General features: G+C 33.5%; 1 pseudogene; it reads right to left on the reverse strand.

Annotated features, from left to right (window-relative positions):
* Window positions 1-3,421: 3,421 nt before the first annotated feature.
* On the reverse strand, window positions 3,422-3,811 carry LOC100916801 (annotated as a pseudogene).
* Window positions 3,812-9,464: the final 5,653 nt, after the last annotated feature.

Raw genomic sequence — 9,464 nt, forward strand, 5'->3', positions numbered from 1 at the left:
CATTTCAATCCTGTCACATACTAACTTCTTATTTTAAATAATTGTTCTTGGTTACTAGATCATAAATGCTTAGCAGAGAGCCTTGCACATATAAATATTAGCACTATATAAAAGTTGGATATAATTATTATTGTTATTGTTATGATCATTATTAAAATAATAGAGCCATAAAATTTTATACCTAGAGGTAGAATTGACTTTAGAAAATATTTAACTCAGTCCTTTCATTTTATAGGTGAGAAAATAAATCCATGGAAATGACTTTGCCCATGGTCAAACAGCTAGTAAGTATCAGAAGATATATATTTTTTCAAAATAAAAGCTCTAATTAATGGCATAGCAAATTGTGTGGCAAAAAAGGGATTTTCACTATATCATATTATATACCATACAAAGGCTTTACTCTTCCACCATTTGTCATGCTACTATTGGTAGAGGCACAAATAAGAACATACATAAATAAGAAAAAGACATTGAGGGCACACAAAAAAGGATTGCTTATGGTCAAGCAGTATGTTTAGAGAACTCACACATAGGGAATATGTATGGCTCATCTTCCTATCTCTAGGCCTAGCATTCTATCCACTGTACCATCTGAATGTCCAAGGATGGTGCTAGAATAAAGTTATTTTTAAGTGATTAGTCTAAGGCTACGTATCTACTCCCAGATAAGTACCAAAAATGATTAGCAGAAGTCACAAAGATTTACTGTTTTTTCTATATTTTTCTTAATGCCTACTTAACATTCCTGAGCCCAAGCTACCATAATTAGGGTTTGAAAAATTCTTTTTATTTCCTGTCAAATGTGTATCTGTCAGAGTACATTCCCAAACCATTTTTAATAATAGCCTTTTGTTTTCAAAATATATGTGAAGATAGTTTTCAATATTTATCCTTGCAAAACCTTGTGTCCAAATTTTTCTCCCACCCTTCCCTCAACTCCTCTTCTAGACTGCAAATAATCCAATGTATGCTAAACATGTTCAATTCTTCTATACATATTTCTACAATTATCATGCTGTACAAGAAAAATTAGATCAAAAAGGAACAAGAAATGAGAAAGAAAACAAATTCAAGCAAACAACAAAAAAGTTTAAAATACTATGTTATGATCCCACATTCAGTCCCCCCAGTTTTCTTTCTGGATGCAAATGGCTCTCTGCAACACAAGTGTATTGGAATTGTACTGAATCACCTCATTGTTGAAAAGAGGCATGCCCATCAGAATTGATCATAGTATAATCTTATTGTTGCTATGTACAGTGTTTTCTTGGTAAATGTCTCTATTTCCAGTTTTGACTTCTAGATCCCAAACTATTTCTTAAAATTGCCCATTAGATGTTTACACTGGGATATTCCTATATTCAATGTGTCTATAATCAAATTAATGTTTATTATCATAAGTTTATTTATTTTAAAAGCACATTGCTTTATGAATCACGTTAGGAGAGAAAAATCAGAGCAAATGGGAAAAAATTATGGGAGAGATAAAATACAGAAAATAGAAGCAAACATAGCATGTGTTGATTTACATTCAGTCTATTTAGATATTTTTTCTGGATACAGATAGCATTTTGATATTGTGTATGCCTGGTTCTGCTTTTTTCTCTAAGCATCAATTCATGTAAATCTTTCCAGGCCTTTCTATAATTATTTTGTTCATCATTTTTAATAGAACAATTATATTCCATTATCTTCATGTACCACAGCTTGTTCAGCCATTCCCCAATTGATGGGCATCCATTCCTTTTCCATTTTTTTGCTATCACAAAAAGAGCTGCTACAAACATTTTTGCACATGTGGGTCCTTTTCCTTTTTTATGATTTCCTTGGGATACATAACCAGTAATGGCACTGTTAGGTCAAAGGGTATGAACAGTTTTGTAGCCCTTTGGGCATAGTTTCAGATTGTTCTCCAGAATGGGTGGATCATTTCACAACTCCACAAACAATGCATTAGTGTCCCAGTTTTCCCACATCCCCCTAATGTTTATCCCTATCTTTTCCTGTCATCTTAGCCAATCTGAGAGGTGTGAGGTGGTACCTCAAGCTATTTTAATTTGACTTCACTAATCAATAGTGATTTAGAGCATTTTTCACATAATTATAAATGGTTTTAATTTCATCATATGAAAATTGTCTATTCATATCCTTTGACTATTTATCAATTAGGACTAAATTCATTTTCTTCCCTCCATTTCTTTTCTTTCAGATTTTCATTTCTGTTAATATCTTCTTGATTTCCTAGACTTCACAGTCATAGAATCAGAGAATTTTTAGAGTCAAAGGTACTTCCAGAGGATTTTTGATTTAAATATTTTCTCAGTTATCTCTAATAATTTACCACAGAGGAAAGAATTTTGGAGTTGGAATTTCAGGATGTGGGTTGGAATCTTTACTCTGTCATTTATTATTTGTGTAACATTGGGCAAGTTGATCCTTGTTTTTAAATATCTTTCCTTTTCTTCATCTGTAATATGAGAGACTTGGACTAGATGATCTCTAAGATCCCTTCTTTTCCTGTACGTATGATACTTTATTTCCCCATCTTCCTTTGTGAACTTATTGATATAGCCAGTCATCACAGTATGCTGATCTTTCCCCCTCTTTTTTCTCCCCTCCCCCAATAAGATCCTTCTTCCTTTCTTTATATTTAACAATTCCTTGACATCATTAGTCAGTCTCTCCTCCTTTAATCTGTCATAAAAAAGCCTTTCTCTTCCCCAAGGCAAACATGTACCTTTGACCCCATCCAATTTCATCTTTTGAAGATTGCCCCTGCAATTGTTTACCCTACTACCTCTCCCTTACACTAGTTCCTTCTCTGCTATCTTCAAGCATGTCCAAGCCTCTTCCTTCTCAAGTATTACAAACAAAACAGCAAATCTCTCAGCAGCCCTTCTCATCCCCTCAAGCTATTGTCATATCTCTCTTTCTGGTCCAAAAACAAAACAAAAAACTTCTCTATTCTTGTTACTTCTACTCCCCTCATCTTTTCATCATTCATAGTATGGTTTTTGACCTTTCAATTCTCTGAAAAGTTACCAGTGATCTCTTGACTGTCAGAAGTGAAAACCTTTTCTCACTCCTCATATGTCATTACCTTTCTCTAGTATTTGGCATTGTTGACTGCCCTTTACTCCCAGATACTCTCCCAACTCTAATTTTTTGTGAGACTTCTGTCTCTTGGTTCTCCTTCTAACTGTCCAGCTGCTTTTCAGTCTCCATTGCTAGTTCATCATTTATATTTTGCTGGCTAATTTTGGGCGTATATAATGGCTCTGCTATACCTCTCTTCTCTCATCTCTATAATCTCTCATTAGATGACTCTCACCTTCTGCTATGTATTTGATTATAATTTCTATGGAGGCAAAATTCAGCTCTACATATTCATACTTTATTTATGTTCTGATGAAAATCATTAGCATAATGGATAACAGCCAGAACTGACATTTGCCTTTGCAGTATCCCTGACTTTCTTCATTCTGTTCTTAATGTTCCTTTTGCTGCTTTCTTGATGTCTTTTTCTTCTCATATAACCTATGCCTTGTAAGTTGGTTCATTTTTTTTTGCATAGTCAAGGGAATCATAAATCATAGCAACACCTATTGTTTTGCTATCAAGAAAATGGTTTCTGAATCCAAAACTTAAAATGTCTGGAATTGTTTTGTACATTTTGATAAGATTTTCTTAAATTTCAGTTTTAAGTATTGTAGTCTTTTCAGGATGAAAGACATCTATAACAATCTGTTTATGCTGAAGAAATGTTTGTCATAAACTTCCTGGTTCTGATGATTATAGTGTCATTCATGGTAATGGCCAGCTCCTCAAGCAGAAAGAAAGGGAAAGGAACAACTCTTCATATTCAACAATAGTTTCAGGTATAATCCCACAACTCTAACTTCCTATTTACCATTTCAAATTGGATATCCCAGTTGTGTGGTATGGCAAATTCAATTTACAAATACTCAGAGATATTTCAAGTGAAGAATAGAAGTATTTATTCTTAGAATCTTTCAAGAAGTGAACTACTCTAAATTGGGGTTCAGCCAGTAGAGAGAAGACAAATTTCTACAGAGACTGAAATGAGTTATAGTCGTGACCACAATAATAATGCTTGAAAGTAACAAACTTGTTAAATTTTGACCTGAATTTTTTCCCAAATTCTGCAGATAAATTGAATCTAAATTATAAATTCAATCTACTTTAGTTAATGATTTTATAAGAAATCAAATAATTCCCCCACAAAGAGATTTGTTTAGATTTAAGTAGTTCATTAAACTAGAATAACCAAGGAGACTTAGTTTACCTCAGGCTTCCTCAAAAATAGAGATTAGTCAGTTTATAGACCTCTTAGAATAACTCCAGGCCATTAAATAGTTAAATTCTTCTCTAAACAGTTAAGTAAAGGTTCAGGAGATCAGATATTTCTACTAGAAGAGCAAGTCTTTTGTTCTCCTTCCCAGAGCCTGAATGATTTAATAGACCCATGAAACTGGGTCTGGAATTATCAAGTGAGAGGTCACCAATTGCCCTGTTACACTCACTTGTCATCTCAAATTTTATGTCTAAAATAAAACTCATCTTTCTCCTAAAGCCTACCATAATTACAAACTTCCTTATTTCTATTAAATGAGATAATGTTTGTAAATTTTGTAAGGCATATAATAGGTGCTCAATAAATGCCTATTGCCTTCTCTTTCCATTTATATCCCTTCCCCTGAGTATTCAAAATATCATCATACTTTAAGCTGCTCAGGTTTGTGACACCAGATTCTTTTCTCTGTTTTATTTCATATATCTAATTAATAATCACATTTTGTTATTTCTACCTCCACAGTATTTCTCATATTCATTCCCCTCTCCCTACTTACACTGCCACTGTTCTAGTTGAGGTCATTATTCCTCTCATTTGTATTGTCACAATGGTCTTCTGTTTGTACACTCTGCTTCAAGTGTATCCAATTTATATTGCACACATCTTACAAAGTTATGTATTCTGTGTCTCCTTGTTGCCTCTAGGATCAAATACTTTTTTAAAGCCCTTTCTAGCCTTGCAAATTTTTTTTTCCAGTGTTATCATATACTAATCAACTTTTCACACTCTGGCCTAGGAAAATTGACTTCCTTGTTATTCTTTATACATATTATTCCAATTCTCACCTCCATCGTCCTTTTACTAGTTGTCCTTAATGCCTAAAATATGCTTTACTATTGCCTCTTAGATTACTTTACTTTCTGCAAAATTCAGCTCAATTGTTTCCTTCTCCATGATGCCTTTCCTTATTGATCAAGAAGCTAGTGCTCTTTTCCCAAATTATCTTCTTTTTATTTTATATACACTTATTATATAGGTACACATAAATCCTTAATAGAATGCAAACTTCTTCATATTTGTACATCCAGATCTCAGCATAATACCCGGTTAAATAGCAGGTGTTTATCAAATGTTCTTTGACTGACTGATTTGTATCCCTAATGCCTAACAGTGCTTGACAGTTATTAATCTTAACATAGTAAGAGATTAATAAGGCAATTAGGTTTCATGATGTATGACATGCTGAGTGTGGATTCAGAAACTCATTTTCCTGAGTTCAAATCTGGCCTCAGTCACTTTCTAGCTTTGTGAACCTTTACATAAATCACATAATCCTGTTTATCTCAGTTCCTCATCTATAAAATGAACTAGAGAAGGACATGGGAAACCACTCCAGTTATCTTTGCCAAGAAAACCCCAAATGTGTTCATCAAGAGTCAGACATGACTGAAAAGTTACTGAAAACCAACACATTAATAAATGCTTTTTAGTTTGTACATTTACACATTCTCCTAAACTCTAGTTTCTCATCTCTAATTACCTGATAGAAATCTCTATCTGAATATCCCACAGTTGTATCAAATTCAACATGTCTCAAATTGAGCTATCTTTTCCTCTAATCCACCCATTCTCCTAAACTCAAGTATAAGATTGGAATTGATTAAATCAATCAATTAGTCACCCCCATACTGACTTAGCAGCACGAGTTGGGAAATGACAAGACCTAGAAATCTCTGTTGAATCAATTAATAAATACAAGAAATTTAAACTAGGTGCCAATGGAAATCTGTTCAGATTGACTGAGGAACTTACTGGGTCATGCTCAATGGGTTTTTATAAAACAAGCAAGGCAGTTTGGAATAAAGAATTTTAGCATCTGATAGGTTAATATTGGAAGTCTCCAAATGGAGACTTGATCCTCAAAATCCTTTCTTTGTGGGCTTTTCTGGGGAGAAGAAAAGAGAAAAACTCTGGTATAAGCTTCATCCCAATCTCTTCTCACACTCCTTTAAGCAGAAGGTGAGAACTTTGGAGGATGAGAAGATTTTGTACTTTCCATCAATAACCCAGTACTTGTATTATGCTGGGCATAGCTGTTACACTGTTTGTATTTGGAACCAAAGACAAATTAAGCATACTGAGAAACAGCAGCTTTCAGAATCCATAAGGTGCCCAATAGGCAAACTCTAAGAGTATCTTAAGTACTCTGACAAAAGACTTTCCAGGAATTGAGTTGTCCCTTTGCCACATGTAGTTTCTAAAATTGAACCCTCTTTTTCCACAGATTCTGTATGTTCTTATAATGGAGTGTCATAAACTTAAGAAGGAGGGATACTTTGTGCCAACTGTTCTTGCTATATTATCATAGAATACACCTGTTAAAAACCAATTAAGCCTGATCATCTAATTTAATTAATAACAATAATTTGATTATTATTAATTAATAATTATTATATAATCACATTATTTTATTTATTATTCATTCATTGTTTTATTGTTCATTGTTAATTTATCAGTATATTATTAATTAATAATAAATATATTTATAATATTAGTTAATAATAATTTAATAATAACAATTTAATTGGTTAGTCAACCAATAATCATAGGGGAATGACATAATTGGTATTAATGAGCATTAAAAGACCTCTGTTCCTTCAGGATCCCCTAAAATACAGTCCAGCAATACCATCTCATGCATTAACCATATTCATAGTTCTTCACCTATCTGGAAAAGGAAGGAGACATTTCCTCACCTCTTCAGGAATAAGCACATTTTAATTACAGAGTGTTTGGTTTTGTTTTTATAGTTGCTTCTGTAGTTATTGTTGTACTCATTCTATATATGTAATTTTCCTGGTTCTCCTTATTTTAACTTCTCTAGAGGTAGTTTTGCAGTACTGGGTTCTCTGTTACTGGGGTCTGCGTCTGAGGTTCCAGTCTCATTCCTGAGATTAAAGTGATAGTGATGTAGTATTTCTCTCTCCAGAGTCTGACTCCAGGATCATGGGCCACCCCAATTCACAATTTCTTCCCTGGTTATTTTGTCAAATATTTTCTTTGTGTTGGAAAACTGACCCACATTCATTTTTCTTTTGGGTTTACATCTCTCTACCCATTCATTTGTTTCTTTTCTCTCTCTCTCCCTCATTTGTTCTTCATCTCACTGATCATTTAAGGTATATTTCCTTAAAGATTCTGTCTGCAACTGCTGTCTTCTTTTTTCACAGAAGAATTTTTTGGCATTTCACTCAATCCCATCTCAATCTGTATTTCCAGCCTGACTTCTCTCCAAAGTTTCAGACCGATATCTTCAGCAGCTTATAGGACCTCTCCAACCCTTTTCCCCACTGACACTTCAAATTCAGCATGTGTACAACAAAGTATTTTCTCTTAGAAACATTGTTATGCATGGAGGTTAGGTTTTTATAATACTCACTAAGCTATACTTCAGGTAAATTTAGGTTCATAGGCTTTTTTGGAATAAACTGGGAATAAATTTTCATTGTTATATGGTTTCTTTGAGAAAATGAATTTTAAACCATTAGCTTAAAAAAAAAATTAAAGTTTTGGAATAAAGCCTATCCAATAGCTGCACCATTTCTACACTGACCTGTGTTGTAGTTATCTTCCTATAATGCATGCACCTTTTCCTACAGGGAGCTTTGTTATTATCTTTGTACAGCAGTATGTACTGAATAGTGTTATAGATGGATTGATGACTTTGGCATCCTATGACTTCTCATATGAAATAAAATCTTCCCAGCTTGGCCATTTAAAACACTTTAAAAATCACATTCCAGTCTACCTTTCCTGGCTTATTGTCCTTACTGTGCTCAGTATACTCTTATCTTCCTGCCAGTTTGGTTTCCAAATTTGGCATTCTATCTCTTGCCTCATATATATGTGTGTATATATATATATATATATATATATATATATATATATATATATATATTATATAGGTGTATATGCATATATATGTGCATATTTCACACACACACAAAGGCAATATATATGTATGAATGTGTGTATATGTGTAGTCAAACACTGTATCACTTAACCCCTCTCAGCCTCAGTTTCGGCATCTGTGAAATGGGAATAATAATAACACTTACTTCTTCCTCCCAAGGTTGTTGTAAGGATCTATGCATACCTTAAAATGCAATATAAATGCTAGCTATTGTTATTATTTCCACTTTTTAGAATCACTAGAGTCCTAGAAGGCTTACCTCCAATAAGAAACCTTTCCTGGTCCCTCCAGTTAGTGGTTTCAATTATCCTATATATACTTACCTGACTAAATACATGTTATATCAATCCAAGTCCAAAGGAGAAGGGCAGGAAATATTTTCCATTTTGTTTTTATGTCCTTAGCACTTAGCACAATACTTTGCACAGAGTAGGTAATTAATAAATGCTTGTTGGATTTAATTATAATATGCTTTTGTCACTTCAGTAACAAAATAAAAGTAGGGCCACATAATGAACAGAGTAGTGGACTTAGAGAATCAGGAACTTCTGGATTGAGCACTGACTTTGACATATATTTGGTACATGATTATAGATGTCACTTAAAATTATTTCTTCATTTGTTCACTTATGAGTAGCTACCATGAACACTGTACATTATGTGAGGCACTGGGAGACCTAAATTATATACATGCATGTCATAGACCTGTAAAATTTTGATAATTCAAGTCCATGGAACACTTTATCAGAAGGCAAGATACCATATACAACATTATTAGTGTAACACTGGGGCCACTCACCATTTAACAGTGCCTTGTCTCATTCACTAGTAAGAACCATAATATATATTATTAAGTAAATGCTCATTCAAATTGCCATTTTAGGGAATGGGGCTATCTTAGTAATAGCTTCTAGAACTTCTCATTGGGTTTTTGGCAACTGTGATGACATATCTTTGGTTTTGTCCCTTATCAGAGGGATCTCAGATTCTCTTTGTTGGGGGATGTTAGTTACGAATTTAATTAGGATTTAATTTAATTTATTTGGGATGCTTCCACCCACAAGGAAAAATGATATCCTATAAAGAAAAGGAGAAAGTACCTATAAATACTATTTGTAGTGGCAGTGGCTGATTGTTGTCCATCAACTAGGAAATGCCAAATTATTATGGTAT

Source organism: Sarcophilus harrisii, chromosome 3 (genome assembly GCF_902635505.1).
Source record: "Sarcophilus harrisii chromosome 3, mSarHar1.11, whole genome shotgun sequence".
Taxonomy (NCBI): Eukaryota; Metazoa; Chordata; class Mammalia; order Dasyuromorphia; family Dasyuridae; genus Sarcophilus; species Sarcophilus harrisii.